This window comes from Oncorhynchus masou, unplaced genomic scaffold, assembly GCF_036934945.1.
Source record: "Oncorhynchus masou masou isolate Uvic2021 unplaced genomic scaffold, UVic_Omas_1.1 unplaced_scaffold_5230, whole genome shotgun sequence".
Lineage (NCBI taxonomy): Eukaryota > Metazoa > Chordata > Actinopteri > Salmoniformes > Salmonidae > Oncorhynchus > Oncorhynchus masou.
The window spans coordinates 1-23,018 of NW_027011638.1; the positions used below are offsets into that span (position 1 = coordinate 1).

At 43.9% G+C, this 23,018-nt stretch overlaps 1 long non-coding RNA gene and 1 pseudogene across 1 annotated transcript; one reads left to right on the forward strand and one right to left on the reverse strand.

Moving 5' to 3' along the window:
* The first annotated feature begins 4,611 nt into the window (after positions 1-4,611).
* LOC135535871 (transcription factor 21-like) lies at positions 4,612-7,421 on the forward strand (annotated as a pseudogene).
* Positions 7,422-15,752: 8,331 nt separating this feature from the next.
* On the reverse strand, positions 15,753-22,212 carry LOC135535870 (uncharacterized). The gene is made up of 2 exons (XR_010454899.1): positions 21,416-22,212; positions 15,753-15,845 (listed from the first exon to the last, which is right to left on the reverse strand). It is a non-coding gene; the product is annotated as an uncharacterized LOC135535870 (long non-coding RNA).
* Between the last annotated feature and the right edge of the window lie 806 nt (positions 22,213-23,018).

Consider the following 23,018-nt stretch of genomic DNA (forward strand, 5'->3'; position numbering starts at 1 on the left):
ATGACATCATAAGTGACTTGGACACTAGGTTCCAGAACACAGTGTTTTTACTGCTATGGACGACATCATAAGTGACCTGGACACCAGGTTCCAGAACACAGTGTTTTACTGCTATGGATGACATCATAAGTGACCTGGACACTGTATATGCTGACCTTTCCCTTCCTAACCTGTCCCCTCTTGGTCTCCTGAACACTGTATATGCTGTCACTGTCCTTCCTAACTTGTCTCCTCTCGGTCTCCTGAATGTAATTTGTAAGATGCAGCTGCAAAGCATTCTTGGAGAGGTAAAGCATTCTTGGAGAGGTAAAGCATTCTTGGAGAGGTAAAGCATTCTTGGAGAGGTAAAGCATTCTAGGAGAGGTAAAGCATTCTTGGAGAGGTAAAGCATTCTAGGAGAGGTAAAGCATTATTGGAGAGGTAAAGCATTCTAGGAGAGGTAAAGCATTCTTGGAGAGGTAAAGCATTCTAGGAGAGGTAAAGCATTATTGGAGAGGTAAAGCATTCTAGGAGAGGTAAAGCATTCTTGGAGAGGTAAAGCATTCTAGGAGAGGTAAAGCATTATTGGAGAGGTAAAGCATTCTTGGAGAGGTAAAGCATTATTGGGGAGGTGAAGCATTCTTGGAGAGGTGAAGCATTCTTGGAGAGGTAAAGCATTCTTGGAGAGGTAAAGCATTCTAGGAGAGGTAAAGCATTATTGGAGAGGTAAAGCATTCTAGGAGAGGTAAAGCATTCTTGGAGAGGTAAAGCATTCTTGGAGAGGTAAAGCATTCTTGGAGAGGTAAAGCATTCTTGGAGAAGTAAAGCATTATTGGGGAGGTGAAGCATTCTTGGAGAGGTGAAGCATTCTTGGAGAGGTAAAGCATTCTTGGAGAAGTAAAGCATTATTGGGGAGGTAAAGCATTCTAGGAGAGGTAAAGCATTCTTGGAGAGGTAAAGCATTCTTGGAGAGGTAAAGCATTCTTGGAGAGGTAAAGCATTCTTGGAGAAGTAAAGCATTCTAGGAGAGGTAAAGCATTCTAGGAGAGGTAAAGCATTCTAGGAGAGGTAAAGCATTCTGGGAGAAGTAAAGCATTCTAGGAGAGGTAAAGCATTCTAGGAGAGGTAAAGCATTCTTGGAGAGGTAAAGCATTCTAGGAGAGGTAAAGCATTCTAGGAGAGGTAAAGCATTCTTGGAGAGGTAAAGCATTCTTGGAGAGGTAAAGCATTCTAGGAGAGGTAAAGCATTCTTGGAGAGGTAAAGCATTCTTGGAGAGGTAAAGCATTCTTGGAGAGGTAAAGCATTCTTGGAGAGGTAAAGCATTCTTGGAGAAGTAAAGCATTCTTGGAGAAGTAAAGCATTCTTGGAGAAGTGTGCATTACTTTACGTTTATTTTGCCTGTGACTGTTGCTGGCGGCGAGAGAGCATTCAGTAAACTAAAAACGGATTTAAAAACTATTTGAGGTCCACTATGTCCCAGGACAGGCTTTGCAGTCTTGCCATGCTGTCCATTGAAAGTCCGTTAGCGAGAAAGCAGGACTTCGAAGACTTGATCAGTGACTTTGCTAGTAAGAAGGCTGGGCTCTTGGTGAATAAGGCTGAGCGAGGGTCAGTGATATCTGTTTAATGGCATGACTATGGATATTGGATCACTACACACATGTTGCCCACAGGCTGAGAACAGACTGAGAACAAGACTAAGAACAAGACTGAGAACAATACTGAGAACAGACTGAGAACAAGACTGAGAACAAGACTGAGAACAAGACTGAGAACAAAACTGAGAACAGACTGAGAACAAGACTGAGAACAAGACTGAGAACAGACTGAGAACAAGACTGAGAACAAGACTGAGAACAGACTTGAGAACAAGACTGAGAACAAGACTGAGAACAAGACTGAGAACAAGACTGAGAACAGACTTGAGAACAGACTGAGAACAGACTGAGAACAAGACTGAGAACAAGACTGAGAACAAAACTGAGAACAGACTTGAGAATAGACTTGAGAACAAGACTGAGAACAAGACTGAGAACAAAACTGAGAACAGACTTGAGAACAGACTTGAGGAACAAGACTGAGAACAACACTGAGAACAAGACTGAGAACAGACTTGAGAACAGACTGAGAACAAGACTGAGAACAAGACTGAGAACAACACTGAGAACAAGACTGAGGAACAGACTTGAGAACAGACTGAGAATCAGACAGAGAACAAAACTGAGAACAGACTTGAGAACAAGACTGAACAAGACTGAGAACAAGACTGAGAACAAGACTGAGAACAAGACTGAGAACAAGACTGAGAACAAGACTAAGAACAAGACTGAGAACAAGACTGAGAACAAGACTGAGAACAAGACTGAGAACAAGACTGAGAACAAACAAAACTGAGAACAAGACTGAGAACAACACTGAGAACAACACTGAGAACAAGACTGGAGAACAAGACTGGAGAACAAGACTGAGAACAAGACTGAGAACAAGACTGAGAACAAGACTGAGAAAAGACTGAGAACAACACTGAGAACAACACTGAGAACAAGACTGGAGAACAGACTTGAGAACAGACTGAGAACAAGACTGAGAACAAAACTGAGAACAGACTTGAGAACAAGACTGAGAACAAGACTGAGAACAAAACTGAGAACAAGACTGAGAACAAGACTGGAGAACAAGACTGAGAACAAGACTGAGAACAAGACTGAGAACAAGACTGAGAACAAGACTGAGAACAAGATATATCTCAAAGTAATGGCTGGATTGACCATAAAACCTGTTGTTCACAATCAAGACCCCAGGTGGAAGAAAACTATTGATTTGACCTCTTGACCTTTCCCTCTAGACCCTTCAGGCCTTTTCATTTTCCATTTTGTTTTCCATTTCCACTTCCACAGCTGCTTTTATTGTCTCGTTGGTATGTGTACTTAGAAATCTGCTTCTGATTTGATTATTTTGTTTGTTATATCATTCTATAGATTATAATGTTGGGGTGGCAGGGTAGCCTAGTGGTTAGAGCGTTGGGCTAGTAACTGGAAGGTTGCAAGTTCAAATCCCCGAGCTAACAAGGTACAATCTGTCGTTCTGCCCCTGAACTGGCAGTTAACCCACTGTACCTAGGCCATCATTGAAAATAAGAATTTGTTCTTAACTGACTTGCCTAGTTAAATAAAGGTAAAATAAAAAAAATGTATTTTAATTGAAGAGGTTATAATGTATATTTAAGTTATATTTATTTTAAGATATTTATTCATGTTAAGATCATTTCCCATTTCCCAAAATTACATTTAGACTGTAAAAGATGACCTTTAGCACATTTCTTATAGAAGTCTTGCATCAAATAGTGAATTCCACTGTATACAGACTGTTGCATGTATGTCTGCACATATTATCACAGCTCACTGTCAGTAAATATTGGGACTACAAGAGAGTTGCAAGCCTGCAAAAGTAGAGTTATTTAAACCTTTGAACGGGTCGATTGGGTTCTGGAGGTGCGTGACTACAGGTAGAGAGTTATTTGGTCTGGTCACCCCCAAAACCAATTCTTCCTTTGGCCGCCTCTCCTTCCAGTTCTCTGCTGCCAATGACTGGAACGAACTACAAAAATCTCTGAAACTGGAAACACTTATCTCCCTCACTAGCTTTAAGCACCAGCTGTCAGAGCAGCTCACAGATTACTGCACCTGTACATAGCCCACCTATAATTTAGCCCAAACAACTACCTCTTTCCCTACTGTATTTAATTTATTTATTTATTTTGCTCCTTTGCACCCCATTATTTTTATTTCTACTTTGCACATTCTTCTACTGCAAATCTATCATTCCAGTGTTTTATTTGCTATATTGTATTTACTTTGCCACCATGGCCTTTTTTTGCCTTTACCTCCCTTATCTCACCTCATTTGCTCACATCGTATATAGACTTGTTTCTACTCGTATTATTGACTGTATGTTTCTTTTACTCCATGTGTAACTCTGTGTCGAACTGCTTTGCTTTATCTTGGCCAGGTCGCAATTGTAAATGAGAACTTAGCTCTCAACTTGCCTACCTGGTGAAATAAAGGTGAAATAAAAAAATTAAAATTAAATTAAAGCTTTGAAAGGGTCTAGTTAGGTTCTGAGGTGTGTGGATTACAGCAATTGCACAGGGTTGGTGTGGCCTGTGATGGTGGGGCCCAATGAGATATCTTTCAAGGGGCCCAAAATCCCCTGGCAGCCCCCCCCGGTTTATACCCATGCAGATTGTCCTTTGTTTTTAAATGATCAAAAAGTAATGTTTTTCCTCCTTATGAATAGCTGGTATAAAATAAATGTTTTTCAACAGACAAAGATTATTTCACTATAGCGTCCACAATGTTGGAGTTGGAGACGTGTAGAAATGTTCATCCCTCCCCTTGGCCCCCCTTCCGTCGCGGTCGTCACGCCCCTGCCCACAGAGAATAAATGGGAGGACTGCTTACCGTTTCTTCACATCCTCTGCCGCTCGGTTCATGAGCAGCCTGTTGGGTCTCGAGGAGGAGGGGAGGAGGAGGACACACAACGGGAGCCTCGCTCACCCCAGTCTCCGGCAGTCTTTAGTCCGTCCCGCGCCACACTCTGCCGAGGCCACGCGCCCCAACCGACAACCGAACATGTCCACTGGGCTGCTTAGCGACTTCGACGACGAGGTCTTGGACGGCATCCCAGTTCGGCTCTCCCGGGTAAAGACTCTGGTACGTCGAACGAGAGCACAGAGGAGAGCTCGAACTGCGAGGGCGGCTCGGCCAACGATAAAGCTGCAGCGGGAAAGACACGGAAAACAGCGTACAGTAAGAAGAAGGCGGCGAACAGTGTGGCCCACGAGGGGTGCGGCAAACCTGTGCAGAGTGAACGCAGCCAACGCAATTTATAGCGAAGAGATGTACGCGCTGTCGTTATTCTCCCGGTTGAAGATGACATTACCGTGGGTCCCACCGGACACCAAGCTCTCCAAACTGGACACGCTGCGCCTTGCCTCGAGCTACATCGCCCATCTACGGCAGATCCTTGCCAACGACAAGTACGAGAACGGTTATAAGCACCCCGTCAACCTGGTGAGAAACACACCTCAGCATTTCAAATACATTTTACAAAGCCGTTTTTTTTCAAGAAGTCCCTTTTCCATCAGCAGTTGTCACAAAATGCTTTACTGATACCCGGCCTGCTCCAAAGAGCAAGCAAAGCATGGGCAAATGCAGCGCAGTGGCGAGTGGGGAAAACCCTGAGCCCGAGAATAAGAGAAAACCCTTTACCTACCTTGATAAGCCTACAATTAAAAGAGGTCCAAGTTCTGGTCATGAATCAAACACGTGACATGAGTTGAAGTGTTTCTGACGGTCACTTTAAGGTTGATTGGAGAGGTTTGGATGGGGCTATTTTAATAGGTTTAGGCTTATTGATGTTTCAAAAGGCTACATACCATTTGATTGTTTACTCAATATTGTCTGGACAATATAATTCACACAATAATTGACAACAACAAAAACATTCAACAGTATAATTTCACAACAGGGCCTATCCAAACAGAAACAACTGGTATATTTTGGAGAGTTCCATGCTATTTAGCGCCTGGCCTATCCAGTTTAGCCTATTTAATTTAGCCTATTTAGTTTAGCCTATTCAGTTTAGCCTATTTAGTTTAGCCTATTTAGTTTAGCCTTTTTAGTTTAGCCTATTCAGTTTAGCCTATTTAGTTTAGCCTATTCAGTTTAGCCTATTTAGTTTAGCCTATTTAGTTTAGCCTATTTAGTTTAGCCTATTTAGTTTAGCCTTTTTAGTTTAGTCTATTCAATTTAGCCTATTTAGTTTAGCCTTTTTAGTTTAGCCTATTCTATTTAGCCTATTCTATTTAGCCTTTTTAGTTTAGCCTTTTTAGTTTAGCCTATTCAATTTAGCCTATTTAGTTTAGCCTTTTTAGTTTAGCCTATTCAATTTAGCCTATTTAGTTTAGCCTATTTAGTTTAGCCTATTTAATTTAGCCTATTTAGTTTAGCCTATTCAATTTAGCCTATTTAGTTTAGCCTATTTAGTTTAGCCTATTTAGTTTAGCCTATTTAGTTTAGCCTATTTAGTTTAGCCTATTTAGTTTAGCCTATTCAGTTTAGCCTATTTAATTTAGCCTATTTAGTTTAGCCTATTCAGTTTAGCCTATTTAGTTTAGCCTATTTAGTTTAGCCTTTTTAGTTTAGCCTATTCAGTTTAGCCTATTCAGTTTAGCCTATTTAGTTTAGCCTTTTTAGTTTAGCCTATTTAGTTTAGCCTTTTTAGTTTAGTCTATTCAATTTAGCCTATTTAGTTTAGCCTATTTAGTTTAGCCTTTTTAGTTTAGCCTATTCTATTTAGCCTATTCTATTTAGCCTTTTTAGTTTAGCCTTTTTAGTTTAGCCTATTTAGTTTAGCCTATTCAATTTAGCCTATTTAGTTTAGCCTATTTAGTTTAGCCTATTTAATTTAGCCTATTTAGTTTAGCCTTTTTAGTTTAGTCTATTCAATTTAGCCTATTTAGTTTAGCCTATTTAGTTTAGCCTATTTAGTTTAGCCTATTTAGTTTAGCCTATTCAGTTTAGCCTATTTAATTTAGCCTATTTAGTTTAGCCTATTTAGTTTAGCCTATTTAGTTTAGCCTTTTTAGTTTAGCCTTTTTAGTTTAGCCTATTCAGTTTAGCCTATTTAGTTTAGCCTATTTAGTTTAGCCTATTCAGTTTACATAGTTTACAGCTATGTAAAGAGGTATTGTAATATAAGCTCTCCGTTTTATTTAGATATTCAAGTATAATAATGATGTTTAGAAACATTATGCTGCTTGACAGTCGTCTATTAAAGAGTGGTAGCCCCAGAATTCAGCCTTTACACACATCAGATTAAACTCCCCTCATTATCCATATTTATATATACTGGACCTTACTGTAATATTACTGATGTTATAATAGTGTTTTCTAGTGTTTTAATAAATGTTTTGTTAACCTAATAGTGTTGTTCTATTGCGCGGTGAGCTGATAATTGATTTCCTGTTCCTCTCTCTCTCTCTCTCTCTCTCTCTCTCTCTCCAGACGTGGCCCTTCATGGTCGCCGGGAAACCCGAGAACGATTTGAAAGAGATGCTCAACACCACCCGGTTGTGTGGAACAACTGCCTCGTGATGGAACGGATGGACATGACATGTTCATTAACGTTTTCGTTACCGGGAACGGACTTTTCCAGGTGGACCAGACATGCATGTCATATCTCCTAAACCAAATATTGAGTGGGAATAACCGGGAGAGTGCGCACTCTCTTGCGGGTTCACCCTACAGAGAAACGGATTTTATACGCCTATTTAAATAGTTTACATGTTGTCTTTGCTGGTTCGAGGACAGGTTGTGCTAAAGTTTTGTATTCGGTTTTATACTTTTAAAATGCATTGTATAAAAATGTTGTCATACAAGTGTGTGTGTGTGTGTGTGTGTGTGTATATATAACTTCTTTTTACAGGCGAAGTTGTCAGTCACCGATTTGGAAGCGCACATGAAAATGTGTCCGTTATTGTAAACGCCTGATTGTATTTAGGACTAAATAAAATGTATTCATTTTATCGTATAAATTCTCTCAATGTGTGTTGGACTACTAAGAATACAAAATTATACAGGATACATTTAGTTGTTATTGTTGGCTATAGGGTTTTCTCCCTCTGATCAAACTAACCCGTAGTTACCCCGACCTTTCTCTCAAAAGGAAGGAGCCACAAAGAGCAGAGGAGAGAATATAGAAACGTGCGCGGCGAGACGGAACCTATTCCGGGTTTTTTATCTCCAAAAGTAAACAATTGATACTTTCTCGATATGCTTGACATTAGATCAACAAACTGCTATCAATTCGAATAAATGATCATTTGGTAACGAAATAAGGGATAATAAGGAATAAATAAAAATCTTCGTTTTGACGTTAATGAATGGCCTTAGCAGAGAGGTATGTCGGTTTGAAGTTCATTGTTTAACAGCCGTCTTGAAAGTGGTAAATGTGCGCACAGCGCTTAATCCCGCTCCAGACGCCTTGTTTAATTCACGCGGGTTATGACCGCACTGTTTACACACGACAGACAGATATTTATGCAGCTGGCTTTGGCTCTTTGGAGGAAGGGAGAGAAGCAAGCTATACCCGGGCCGGGAAAGTCCAAATCACTGTGAAACACACACACACACACACAAACTGTCCTGAGCTGCGAACCCGTTGTCCATCAGAGAATTCCTGCCTGTGTTGTGGAGAGCACAGCAGAGGAGTGGAGAGCGGACCGTGGTGTAATAACAAGCGCCTCCATCCATCCATTATAGCCGTGTTATTGTAACGATCCACTGGCGGGATGACCCTCACACAGCCCCGCTGGGACTGACTTTAGACTAAGGAGAGGAGACGTAGGCTCATCAATTAATGGACTGTACTGATCACAGAGACGGGGAATAAAGTCATCATTTATCTTATCCGTTTTATAAATAGGCCCATGGTCTTACATACTAGAATAGAATATAAACAGTGTTCGTTTGTGCTTTTATCCATTAAAAATCATTTCGTTTTCCCTGCAAAATGTCCCTGTAACAAAACAAAAATCAAGAAGAGAAATGTAGCCTATATCACGTTATAGTCTGTACGGAAGACGCTACTAACACAGAATTAGGAAGACAATAATTCATACTCCTATATGGCCCATAAAAACATGTATTTTCGTAAATGTTTTCATTATTTGTTTCAATTTAGTGAGGCCATGTATCATATTTCATTATGGGTATTTTCTCACCGTTCTGAAAGTAGATCAGTAACCATAGGCTAACTGTTTACTAAATCATCTGTAATCTAATTACAGTATCAAAACAAGTCCTGTGTAATGACACACAGTACAACACCATCAAAAAAATACTGTATTACACTTGAAAAAAAGTAAACGCTACTGTAATCCTAATTAATGAATGGATGACTAAATTCTGAGGGGAGAGGTTTTGTATTTCACAGTATTTTACTGTAATTACAAGAGATTGGTGAAAGCAGGTGGCTGCTAGCTAAAGTGTTTACACATTACAGCATATTAATGAATAGATGGTGTTTTATATCACGTCCAATTCTAGAGGCCTTAACAAAGGCTTCCAAACTGGACAAAGGCTTCCCAAATGGGAAGGAAAAAAACATGGCTGCCACTCCAATCTGTCCCCTATACATTTTACATTAATGGGGCACTATAATCACATAGCAGTTCAATTGGTACAGCATTCTCACACACGTGTGCAACAAATAGGCCTTTTACAAGGCCTGCCTCAAAATATGTAAATGAGCCAGAAACAACACCATGCATCCACTCGTGGTCAACAGGTTTTGGGGCTCCAAAGATATGGTAAGGTACTGTGGGGTTCAATTACAGTACATCCGTAAATACAGCAATTACTTCCCCCTCTCACTCCCATTTTTTTTTACCTTAATTTAACTAGGCAAGTCAGTTAAGAACAAATTCTTATTTACAATGACGGCCTAGGAACAGTGGGTTAACTGTCTGTTCAGGGGCAGAACAACAGATTTGTACCTTGTCAGCTCAGGGATTCGATCTGGCAAACTTTCATTATGTGGCCATTTGGCACCGAGCCCCATGAAAGCATCCTTCCGACCCAATACATCAGCAGCGCTGTGGCACACCCTCTCCCCTGCTCTCCCCTCTCACCGTCACCCCACCGGGAAGAAAATCAAACTGGCCGCCTGAGAGAGAGATGGAGGGAGTGGGGTATAGGGAGGAGAGGGGGATGAGGGAGAGAGGAGGTGGGTAGGTCATTAGTGAGATAACGGGGCAAGAGTTGGGGATTCCCATGCGCTGAGCAGGCTGCTCTGGCTAATAGTTGTTGGAGCGCTGCCCAATCGGGATGGGGGAAAAAGAGAAAGAATCATCTAATTTAATTAGAGTTGTTCGGCGCGTGTATGGTCGGTCGCTCGTAGGCCTACCCTCGTTCCTCTCCTCCCCTCCTTCTCCCATTTTCTCTCTCTTTTGTGAGAACTTGTTTGAGAATATTTGGGAGAGAGACAAATAATCATCCCATATTTTTATCTATTCTGTAGTGGCCTACTTCAGTAGAAATTCAGCATTTCAATTAGCAAACATCACATTTTTAAAAAGCTAAACAGCGGCGGGATGGGGCTGGATAAATGTAACAAGGACTGACCATCTAAGAAATCGAAATTATACTTTTAACCATGTTCTGAAGTTATACAGTGTTTGTTTATAATTACCTTGTTTGTAAACAATGGAGTAAAACAACACTCATTTATAAACTATATTCTTCAAGAATCATTCATTTCAAAATCAAAAACTGGATATACTAATAGCAGATGGCCCCAGTTAGACTACATTCCCTTCTGATTCAGATCAATCCTCTCAGATGTAGACAAGTGTGTGGGCCATGGGGAAAGGCTGGTTTCTGGATGGGGCCTCGCCATCGCTATGAAGCAGTGCTCTGCCTAAGAGCGCCCCCTGCTGGTAGACATAGGGTGAATATGAACCGGGAACGTGATCACACCTGTAATTCACTATTCAACCAAAAGAGAGCGCTAGAGCACCACCTCCAAGCAGACATTTTACTGTTGTCAGTCACAGAGGAGAGAGAGTGGGGTGGGTGGGGGTGAATTAGAGAAACATGTGCTTGCAATGACTAACCTGACTGGTCGGTAGAGTTGCCAGAGATTACAATCTCTCCCAGTTTAGGCTCTGCTCTCCGGGTAGGTTGCCTATGGAGACATGCGGTAGGTTGCATATGGAGACAGACGGTAGGTTGCCTATGGAGACAAGCGGTAGGTTGCCTATGGAGACATGCGGTAGGTTGCATATGGAGACAGACGGTAGGTTGCCTATGGAGACAAGCGGTAGGTTGCCTATGGAGACAGACGGTAGGTTGCCTATGGAGACAAGCGGTAGGTTGCCTATGGAGACAAGCGGTAGGTTGCCCATGGAGAAAGGCGGTAGGTTGCCCATGGAGAAAGGCGGTAGGTTGCCTATGGAGAAAGGCTGGTAGGTTGCCCATGGAGAAAGGCGGTAGGTTGCCCATGGAGAAAGGCGGTAGGTTGCCCATGGAGACAGGCGGTAGGTTGCCTATGGAGAAAGGCGGTAGGTTGCCCATGGAGAAAGGCGGTAGGTTGCCCATGGAGAAAGGCGGTAGGTTGCCCATGGAGACAGGCGGTAGGTTGCCTATGGAGAAAGGCGGTAGGTTGCCCATGGAGAAAGGCGGTAGGTTGCCCATGGAGAAAGGGCGGTAGGTTGCCCATGGAGAAAGGCGGTAGGTTGCCCATGGAGAAAGGCGGTAGGTTGCCTATGGAGAAAGGCGGTAGGTTGCCCATGGAGAAAGGCGGTAGGTTGCCCATGGAGAAAGGCGGTAGGTTGCCCATGGAGAAAGGCGGTAGGTTGCCTATGGAGAAAGGCGGTAGGTTGCCCATGGAGACAGGCGAGGTTGCCTATGGAGAAAGGCGGTAGGTTGCCCATGGAGAAATGCGGTAGGTTGCCCATGGAGACAGGCGGTAGGTTGCCCATGGAGACAGGCGGCTGCCATGAGCCTCTCCTGTGTGTACAATTTCTCTGTCTTTCACATCGGAGTGCTTGACCAATCAGATTCACGGAAGTCACATGTCGCTGGGCCAGGCACAACCACAGAAATAGAGGACTCATCTTTACAGTCCTATGAAAAAGTTTGGGCACCCCTGACAATTTCCATTTATAAATAATTGGGTGTTTGGATCAGCAATTTCATTTTGATCTATCAACTAACTGACAGTAATATTTAAGTGAAATGAGGTTTATTGGATTAAACAGAAAATGTGCAATATGCATCAAAACTAAATTAGACAGGTGCATAAATTTGGGCACCCCAATAGAAAATCTCAGCAATATTTAGTAGAGCCTCCTTTTGCTAAAATCACAGTCTCTAGACATTTCCCATAGCTACTAATGAGTGTCTGGATTCTGGATGAAGGTATTTTGGACCATTCCTCCTTACAAAACATCTCCAGTTCAGTTAGGTTTGATGGTTGCCGAGCATGGACAGCCCGCTTCAAATCATCCCACAGATCTCGATGATATTCAGGTCTGGGGACTGGGATGGACATTCAATGATATTCAGGTCTGGGGACTGGGATGGACATTCAATGATATTCAGGTCTGGGGACTGGGATGGACATTCAATAATATTCAGGTCTGGGGCTGGGATGGCCATTCAATAATATTCAGGTCTGGGGACTGGGATGGCCATTCAATAATATTCAGGTCTGGGGACTGGGATGGCCATTCAATAATATTCAGGTCTGGGGACTGGGATGGCCATTCAATAATATTCAGGTCTGGGGACTGGGATGGCCATTCAATAATATTCAGGTCTGGGTACTGGGATGGCCATTCAATGATATTCAGGTCTGGGATGGCCATTCAATGATATTCAGGTCTGGGGACTGGGATGGCCATTCAATGATATTCAGGTCTGGGGACTGGGATGGCCATTCAATGATATTCAGGTCTGGGGACTGGGATGGCCATTCAATAATATTCAGGTCTGGGACTGGGATGGCCATTCAATAATATTCAGGTCTGGGGACTGGGATGGCCATTCAATGATATTCAGGTCTGGGGACTGGGATGGACATTCAATGATATTCAGGTCTGGGGACTGGGATGGACATTCAATAATATTCAGGTCTGGGGCTGGGATGGCCATTCAATAATATTCAGGTCTGGGGACTGGGATGGCCATTCAATAATATTCAGGTCTGGGGACTGGGATGGACATTCAATAATATTCAGGTCTGGGGACTGGGATGGCCATTCAATAATATTCAGGTCTGGGGACTGGGATGGCCATTCAATAATATTCAGGTCTGGGGACTGGGATGGCCATTCAATAATATTCAGGTCTGGGGACTGGGATGGCCATTCAATAATATTCAGGTCTGGGGACTGGGATGGCCATTCAATAATATTCAGGTCTGGGTACTGGGATGGCCATTCAATGATATTCAGGTCTGGGATGGCCATTCAATGATATTCAGGTCTGGGGACTGGGATGGCCATTCAATGATATTCAGGTCTGGGGACTGGGATGGCCATTCAATGATATTCAGGTCTGGGGACTGGGATGGCCATTCAATAATATTCAGGTCTGGGGACTGGGATGGCCATTCAATAATATTCAGGTCTGGGGACTGGGATGGCCATTCAATGATATTCAGGTCTGGGGACTGGGGTGGCCAATCAATAATATTCAGGTCTGGCCATTCCAGATCATTGTACTTGTTCCATAAATGTCCGGGTAGATTTTGAGCAGTGTTTTGGGTCGTTGTCTTGTTGAAATATCCAGCCCCGCGTAACTTCAACTTTGTGACTGCTTCTTCAACATTATTCCCAAGAACCTGCTGATATTGAGTGGAATCCATGCGACCCTCAACCTTAACAAGATCCCCAGTACCGGCACTGGCCACACAGCCCCACAGCATGATGGGACCCCCATTCTACTGGGTAGCAAGTGTTAGCAAGTGTTTTTCTGGAACGCTGTGTTCTTTGCCGCCATGCATAACGTCCTTGTTATGACCAAATAACTCAATCTTTGTTTCATCAGTCCACAGCACCTTATTCCAAAAATGAAACTGGCTTGTCCAAATGTGTGTTTGCATACCTTATGGCTAGGACGGTCATCTGAATCAGGGTTAGTTTGGCAGCTGGGGTGAAAGAGGAGCGATTACAATAGAGGAAACCAAGTCTAAATGTAACTTTAGCCTGCAGCTTTGATATGTGCTGAGAGAAGGACAGTGTACCGTCTAGCCATACTCCCAAGTACTTGTATGAGGTGACTACCTCAAGCTTTAAACCCTCAGAGGTAGTAATCACACCGGTGGGGAGAGGGGCATTCTTCTTACCAAACCTCATGACCTTTGTTTTGGAGGTGTTCAGAATGGGCAGAAGCTTGTTGGAGACTAAGAAAAGCTTTGTTGTGAAAGCTGCTGAATACAACCAAGTTAAAATAAGCTGTATTTAAGACTATCTGCATATAAAATGGACGACGGCTAAATAACTGGCAAGACCTGAACATGTTAGCCTAGCAATTATCAATTTAACATTTACATTTACATTTAAGTCATTTTAGCAGACGCTCTTATCCAGAGCGACCGACCTGGGAAGAATCTCCGAAAACGAATCAGGGCAATCCAGGTGTAGAAAGCGCTTAGAGATTTACCCAGAAAGCCTTGTAAAATCGCTGCGAAGGTGCACCTACAAAGTATTGATTCAAGGGTGTGAATACTTATATAAAATGACATATTTCTGCGTTCCATTTTTTTTTTAAACAATCGTCACTGTCAATATGGGGTGTTAAGTCAGAACATCTACACATATCTATTTAATCCATTTTGAATTCAGGCTGTGACATAAATGTGGAATAAGTCAAGGGGTGTGAACACTTTTTTATTTTACCTTTATTTAACTAGGCAAGTCAGTTAAGAAACAAATTCTTATTTTCAATGACGGCCTAGGAACAGTGGGTTAACTGCCTGTTCAGGGGCAGAACGACAGATTTTGTACCTTGTCAGCTCGGGGATTTGAACTTGCAACCTTCTGGTTACTAGTCCAATGCTCTAACCACTAGGCTACCCTGCCGCCCCAAGTTACTTTAGCAAACTTTGAAGGCACTGCACATGAATTCCAAACGTAAAAGTGTTGGATTGCGTCCTTTCTTCAGACATACCAGAGCAGTGGTGGTTACCATGGACGACGACGACCCCCCATCATGAGCAAAGCCTTATTACTATAACAGCAGTATGAGGTTGCTAAAACCTAACCAATGAATGAAAGTTTCCTGCGTAGGTACACACAGGTAGAGAAATTTGAGATGGTATATGAATAGTCACTTTCATGCCCATGTGCCACCTTGCACACTCTGGCTGATATAGGGTGTCATCATCAGTCCAACAGATTGCAAAACAAGTTAACGAACAAATCCAGGTGTGTTCATTCCCGTTTTGCTCCGCGTAAGAAACATTTTTTTAACAGAATCGGTGGAATGAATTACACCCTGATCACACGTAAACACAGTTCACTTTCATAGCAGCCACGTTTCGTATTCCTTCTCGCGTCTCCCCTCCTTTCACTTCTTCTTCCAGTCGCTTGTGGACGTCAATGCGCAACACATCAGCTGTCGGTGACCAGAAATCATTTCCAACACAGATCCACTCCACAGCCTATAATCACTGTAGTTAGATAACAGATGTCACCAGATTTTCTAAAGCAACATCGTAGACACCATAACTAATAGAACTAACGAGTTAAACCTGCTACAACCACGCAGTAACGTTAGTGTAATCCAATCGTCGTTGTAATCTTATTAGGAAGACAAAAGTGTTCCCAACCTAAAGATTAAGTTTATCGACCCCACCATTGTACAGAACTAGTTCCCTCACAAAAGGACAGTTTGAAATGTGCCAATTAAGATTAGAATCTCTGTAACGTGTACGTAGGCTCTAGTTGTTTTAACAGAACGGTCTGTAACGTGTACGTAGGCTCTAGTTGTTTTAACAGAACGGTCTGTAACGTGTACGTAGGCTCTAGTTGTTTTAACAGAACGGTCTGTGACGTGTAACGTAGGCTCTAGTTGTTTTAACAGAACGGTCTGAAATGTTTTCAGCTTAGTCACCCAAGTGGTTGTAGCAGACTGTACCTTTAAATAAAGCTCTCTCTCTCTCCCAGGTCGCACTTAATAATTAACTCTCCACAGACAGAAACTTCATTTCAGCTTTTATTGAAAATGACACCTCATTTCTTGGCCTTGAAGTATTCCTCAATCACGTCCTTAGCCTGAGACTCCTTGCCATAGTCCTGTAGAGGGACGGGACAGTGTTAGACAGCATGGGGGGGGGACAGTTACACAGGATACTAGCTACAGGACACTTCAAGGTTTAGAACAAACTGAGAAGTGTCCCAAATGACACTGTGTATAGTGAACTTAATACTGTAATACTGTAAGTAGTGCACTACACAGGGAGTAATGGTCCAATTTGGAACAGAGAATATGTACATACATTGTGGTCAGTATTGGGATTGCATGAATTTCCCAGTATTTTACAAAATGTTCCATTGTGAACTGCACTCCACACGGAGATGTGCTGTCTGTCCCCAACCTTGATTTGATGATTCATCAGGCCGTAGAGAAGCCCAGATTTAGACACTCCTTATCATTTAACAGTCCCATTTCACACCACGCGGTTCATATCAATATTTGACTGGGTTTTCAGTTATCCCAGGAAAAGGGGAGTGGTTTTGGGCAGTAAATCCCGGCAATTTTCAGTTACCACATTCCTGCCCTTCAACCCTAGTCAGTATGTTATCCACTGTGGTCAGTATGTTGTACACCGTGGCCAGTATGTTATCGGTAGAGTTGCACACCGTGGTCAGTATGTTACCGGTAGAGTTGTACACCGTAGTCAGTATGTTACCGGTAGAGTTGTACACCCTAGTCAGTATGTTACCGGTAGAGTTGTACACCGTGGTCAGTATGTTACCGGTAGAGTTGTACACCGCTGGTCAGTATGTTACCGGTAGAGTTGTCCACCGTGGTCAGTATGTTACCGGTAGAGTTGTCCACCGTGGTCAGTATGTTACCGGTAGAGTTGTCCACCGTGGTCAGTATGTTACCGGTAGAGTTGTCCACCGTGGTCAGTATGTTACCGGTAGAGTTGTACACCGTGGTCAGTATGTTACCGGTAGAGTTGTACACCCTAGTCAGTATGTTACCGGTAGAGTTGTACACCGTGGTCAGTATGTTACCGGTAGAGTTGTACACCGTGGTCAGTATGTTACCGGTAGAGTTGTCCACCGTGGTCAGTATGTTACCGGTAGAGTTGTACACCGTGGTCAGTATGTTACCGGTAGAGTTGTACACCCTAGTCAGTATGTTACCGGTAGAGTTGTACACCGTGGTCAGTATGTTACCGGTAGAGTTGTACACCGTGGTCAGTATGTTACCGGTAGAGTTGTACACCGTGGTCAGTATGTTACCGGTAGAGTTGTACACCGTGGTCAGTATGTTACCGGTAGAGTTGTACACCCTAGTCAGTATGTTACCGGTAGAGTTGTACACCGTAGTCAGTATGTTACCGGTAGAGTTGTACACCGTGGTCAGTATGTTACCGGTAGAGTTGTACACCCGTGGTCAGTATGTTACCGGTAGAGTTGTACACCGTGGTCAGTATGTTACCGGTAAGAGTTGTACACCGTGGTCAGTATGTTACCGGTAGAGTTGTACACCCTAGTCAGTATGTTACCGGTAGAGTTGTACACCCTAGTCAGTATGTTACCGGTAGAGTTGTACACCGTGGTCAGTATGTTACCGGTAGAGTTGTACACCCTAGTCAGTATGTTACCGGTAGAGTTGTACACCCTAGTCAGTATGTTACCGGTAGAGTTGTACACCGTGGTCAGTATGTTACCGGTAGAGTTGTACACCCTAGTCAGTATGTTACCGGTAGAGTTGTACACCGTGGTCAGTATGTTACCGGTAGAGTTGTACACCCTAGTCAGTATGTTACCGGTAGAGTTGTACACCGTGGTCAGTATGTTACCGGTAGAGTTGTACACCCTAGTCAGTATGTTACCGGTAGAGTTGTACACCGTGGTCAGTATGTTACCGGTAGAGTTGTACACCGTGGTCAGTATGTTACCGGTAGAGTTGTACATCGTGGTCAGTATGTTACCGGTAGAGTTGTACACCGTGGTCAGTATGTTACCGGTAGAGTTGTACACCGTGGTCAGTATGTTACCGGTAGAGTTGTACACCGTGGTCAGTATGTTACCGGTAGAGTTGTTCACCGTGGTCAGTATGTTACCGGTAGAGTTGTACATCGTGGTCAGTATGTTACCGGTAGAGTTGTACACCGTGGTCAGTATGTTACCGGTAGAGTTGTACACCCTAGTCAGTATGTTACCGGTAGAGTTGTACACCCTAGTCAGTATGTTACCGGTAGAGTTGTACACCGTGGTCAGTATGTTACCGGTAGAGTTGTACACCGTGGTCAGTATGTTACCGGTAGAGTTGTACACCGTGGTCAGTATGTTACCGGTAGAGTTGTACACCGTAGTCAGTATGTTACGGTAGAGTTGTACACCCTAGTCAGTATGTTACCGGTAGAGTTGTACACCGTGGTCAGTATGTTACCGGTAGAGTTGTACACCGTGGTCAGTATGTTACCGGTAGAGTTGTTCACCGTGGTCAGTATGTTACCGGTAGAGTTGTACACCGTGGTCAGTATGTTACCGGTAGAGTTGTACACCGTGGTCAGTATGTTATCGGTAGAGTTGTACACCCTAGTCAGTATGTTACCGGTAGAGTTGTACACCCTAGTCAGTATGTTACCGGTAGAGTTGTACACCGTGGTCAGTATGTTACCGGTAGAGTTGTACACCGTGGTCAGTATGTTACCGGTAGAGTTGTACACCGTGGTCAGTATGTTACCGGTAGAGTTGTACACCCTAGTCAGTATGTTACCGGTAGAGTTGTACACCCTAGTCAGTATGTTACCGGTAGAGTTGTACACCGTGGTCAGTATGTTACCGGTAGAGTTGTACACCGTGGTCAGTATGTTACCGGTAGAGTTGTACACCGTGGTCAGTATGTTACCGGTAGAGTTGTACACCCTAGTCAGTATGTTACCGGTAGAGTTGTACACCGTGGTCAGTATGTTACCGGTAGAGTTGTACACCGTGGTCAGTATGTTACCGGTAGAGTTGTACACCGTGGTCAGTATGTTACCGGTAGAGTTGTACACCGTGGTCAGTATGTTACCGGTAGAGTTGTACACCGTGGTCAGTATGTTACCGGTAGAGTTGTACACCCTAGTCAGTATGTTACCGGTAGAGTTGTACACCGTGGTCAGTATGTTACCGGTAGAGTTGTACACCGTGGTCAGTATGTTACCGGTAGAGTTGTACACCCTAGTCAGTATGTTACCGGTAGAGTTGTCCACCGTGGTCAGTATGTTACCGGTGAGTTATGCACAGTGGTCAAATTATGTTACCAGGTAGAGTTGTACAGTGGTCAGTATGTTACCGTTAGAGTTGTACACCTAGTCAGTATGTTGCGGTAGAGTTGTACACGTGGTCAGTATGTTACGGTAGAGTTGTCCACAAGTGGTCAGTATGTTACGGTAGAGTTGTACACCTAGTCAGTATGTTACCGGTAGAGTTGTACACCGTGGTAAGCATGTTACCGGTAGAGTTGTACACCTGGTCAGTATGTTACAGTGGTGTCACGTGGCATGTTACCGGTAGAGTTGTACACCCTAGTCAGTATGTTACCGTCAGTATGAGTTTGTTCACCCTAGTCAGTATGTTACCGGTAGAGTTGTACACCCTAGTCAGTATGTTACCGGTAGAGTTGTACACCGTGGTCAGTATGTTACCGGTAGAGTTGTACACCGTGGTCAGTATGTTACCGGTAGAGTTGTACACCCTAGTCAGTATGTTACCGGTAGAGTTGTACACCCTAGTCAGTATGTTACCGGTAGAGTTGTACACCCTAGTCAGTATGTTACCGGTAGAGTTGTACACCGTGGTCAGTATGTTACCGGTAGAGTTGTACACCGTGGTCAGTATGTTACCGGTAGAGTTGTACACCCTAGTCAGTATGTTACCGGTAGAGTTGTACACCGTGGTCAGTATGTTACCGGTAGAGTTGTACACCGTGGTCAGTATGTTACCGGTAGAGTTGTACACCGTGGTCAGTATGTTACCGGTAGAGTTGTACACCGTGGTCAGTATGTTACCGGTAGAGTTGTACACCGTGGTCAGTATGTCACCGGTAGAGTTGTCCACCCTAGTCAGTATGTTACCGGTAGAGTTGTACACCGTGGTCAGTATGTTACCGGTAGAGTTGTACACCGTGGTCAGTATGTTACCGGTAGAGTTGTCCACACCTAGTCAGTATGTTACCGGTAGAGTTGTACACCCTAGTCAGTATGTTACCGGTAGAGTTGTACACCGTGGTCAGTATGTTACCGGTAGAGTTGTACACCCTAGTCAGTATGTTAAAGGTTGATTCAGTCTAATAAAGGTACATGTAGCCATTAATTGGGACCCCAGACACCACAGCGAGGTGTAGGAGCTCGTACCCTGGCAGACACTCTGACCAGCTGTATAGGACAAGCAGCTGCATGGCACTGACAGCACAGCAGCTGCACTCGCCTGGCCCACTACTGACGCCCGGGTCGCCCCCTCACCCTCACAACCCGCAGTCCAGACGGGTTTAATATGTGTGGCTGAAGGGCAGGCGGGTTGAATAAAGAGAAACAATACCTTTTAAAAATCCATACATTTTTTAATTATATCTATAGGCTACATTGAGGTCTCATTATTTGAGGGGATCTAGTTCAGGTGCATAAACCTAAACGTTAGGGTTTAACTGCCGGCTGTGTTGTGTAGTGATTGTGAGTCAGCAGTGCCGGCTGTGTTGTGTGGTGATTGTGAGGCGCTATACAAATTCCAGTCACAAGATGGGATTTCAAAATAGGCCTTGTGGCACGTCAAGGGAACTGTAGCCTGCTGTTTAGATGGGTTAAATGGAAACTGAAATATGGACACTGACTGTAGGTCTATAACTCCTCACTAGCCTGTTTATGACGTCACAAAGAGCAGTCCAACTCCTCACTAGCCTGTTTATGACGTCACAAAGAGCAGTCCAACTCCTCACTAGCCTGTTTATGACATCACAAGGAGCAGTCCAACTCCTCACTAGCCTGTTTATGGCGTCACAAAGAGCAGTCCAACTCCTCACTAGCCTGTTTATGACGTCACAAGGAGCAGTCCAACTCCTCACTAGCCCGTTTATGACATCACAAGGAGCAGTCCCAACTCCTCACTAGCCTGTTTATGACGTCACAAAGAGCAGTCCAACTCCTCACTAGCCTGTTTATGACGTCACAAAGAGCAGTCCAACTCCTCACTAGCCTGTTTATGACGTCACAAAGAGCAGTCCAACTCCTCACTAGCCCGTTTATGACGTCACAAGGAGCAGTCCAACTCCTCACTAGCCTGTTTATGACGTCACAAAGAGCAGTCCAACTCCTCACTAGCCTGTTTATGACGTCACAAAGAGCAGTCCAACTCCTCACTAGCCTGTTTATGACGTCACACGAGCAGTCCAACTCCTCACTAGCCTGTTTATGACGTCACAAAGAGCAGCAACTCCTCACTAGCCTGTTTGTGCGTCCGAGCAGTCCAACTCCTCACTAGCCTGTTTATGACGTCACAAAGAGCAGTCCAACTCCTCGATGGCCTGTTTATGACGTCACAAAGAGCAGTCCAACTCCCCAATGGCCTGTTTATGACGTCACAGTGGATTCACACCAATCCTGCAGCTTTCCCTCCGAGGTGTTTCCAGAGCAGTGGGTTTATACCTTGATCACAACACAGCTGCAGCCCACCACCTTACGGGGTTTTCCCTCCCGGTCGATCTTGCACAGACCAACCCACTCGCCCAGCTTCTTGTTGTCATCAACCTGGTGGTCAGAGACGGGGGGGGGGGGGAAAGAGAGTTTCAATACACAAGCTGTACGACCACCTAGTATGTCCATAGGGCAGTGATAACATGGCTGCAGTCCCAACTGTTTACAGATGGCTGCCTATTCCCTACACTGTGCACTAATATTAACCAGGGCTTCCCCAAAATTATCTTAACGCCAATTTAAAATCGTTAGAACCTTCGTTAAATCTCAGAGCCGTTACCCAAAACCCTCACGAGTAACATTGTAATTTAACTCCAGAATAAAGTTGCCAATGTCTTCGTAATTGAGTCAAACAAACCCCATAATAAAAAGACGATTCAACTGAAAAAAGAAAACGACTGCATTAAAATATAAACAGTAGGCTACAGGCCTATTACAATCAGATTGAAATACGTTTGATGTCAAATCAATGAGTTCTATTTTACTACTGTCTAACTGGACCCATGACGTGTCAGATCGGTTTTACTGCGTTGTCGTGTAAGTACCAGCAACCAGCCGTGTCAATATGTGCAGCCAGAGGAAACTATTTTAAATGGTGCGTTGATCCGAGTAAAGCTCAGGCGCCGTTAGTACCGCGTGGCATTTCAGTTAATAATGCATAGTACATTGTTGGCCGTTGCATCATTAAAAACACGCGTAAGCCGAGTGGTTTTAATGATGAACATCGACTCTGTACTGTAACACCCTGTATATAGCCTCCACATTGACTCTGTACCGGTACCCCCTGTATATAGCCTCCACATTGACTCTGTACCGTAACACCCTGTATATAGCCTCCACATTGACTCTGTACCGGTACCCCCTGTATATAGCCTCCACATTGACTCTGTACCAGTACCCCCTGTATATAGCCTCCACATTGACTCTGTACCGTAACACCCTGTATATAGCCTTCACATTGACTCTGTACCAGTACCCCCTGTATATAGCCTCCACATTGACTCTGTACCGGTACCCCCTGTATATAGCCTCCACATTGACTCTGTACCGTAACACCCTGTATATAGCCTTCACATTGACTCTGTACCGGTACCCCCTGTATATAGCCTCCACATTGACTCTGTACCAGTACCCCCTGTATCTAGCCTCCACATTGACTCTGTACCGGTACCCCCTGTATATAGCCCCCACATTGATTCTGTACCGGTACCCCCTGTATATAGCCTCCACATTGACTCTGTACCGGTACCCCCTGTATATAGCCTCCACATTGACTCTGTACTGGTACCCCCTGTATATAGCCCCCACATTGACTTTGTACCGGTACCCCCTATATATAGCCTCCACATTGACTCTGTACCGGTACCCCCTGTATATAGCCTCCACATTGACTCTGTACCGTAACACCCTGTATATAGCCTCCACATTGACTCTGTACCGGTACCCCTGTATATAGCCCCCACATTGATTCTGTACCGGTACCCCCTGTATATAGCCTCCACATTGACTCTGTACCGGTACCCCCTGTATATAGCCTCCACATTGACTCTGTACC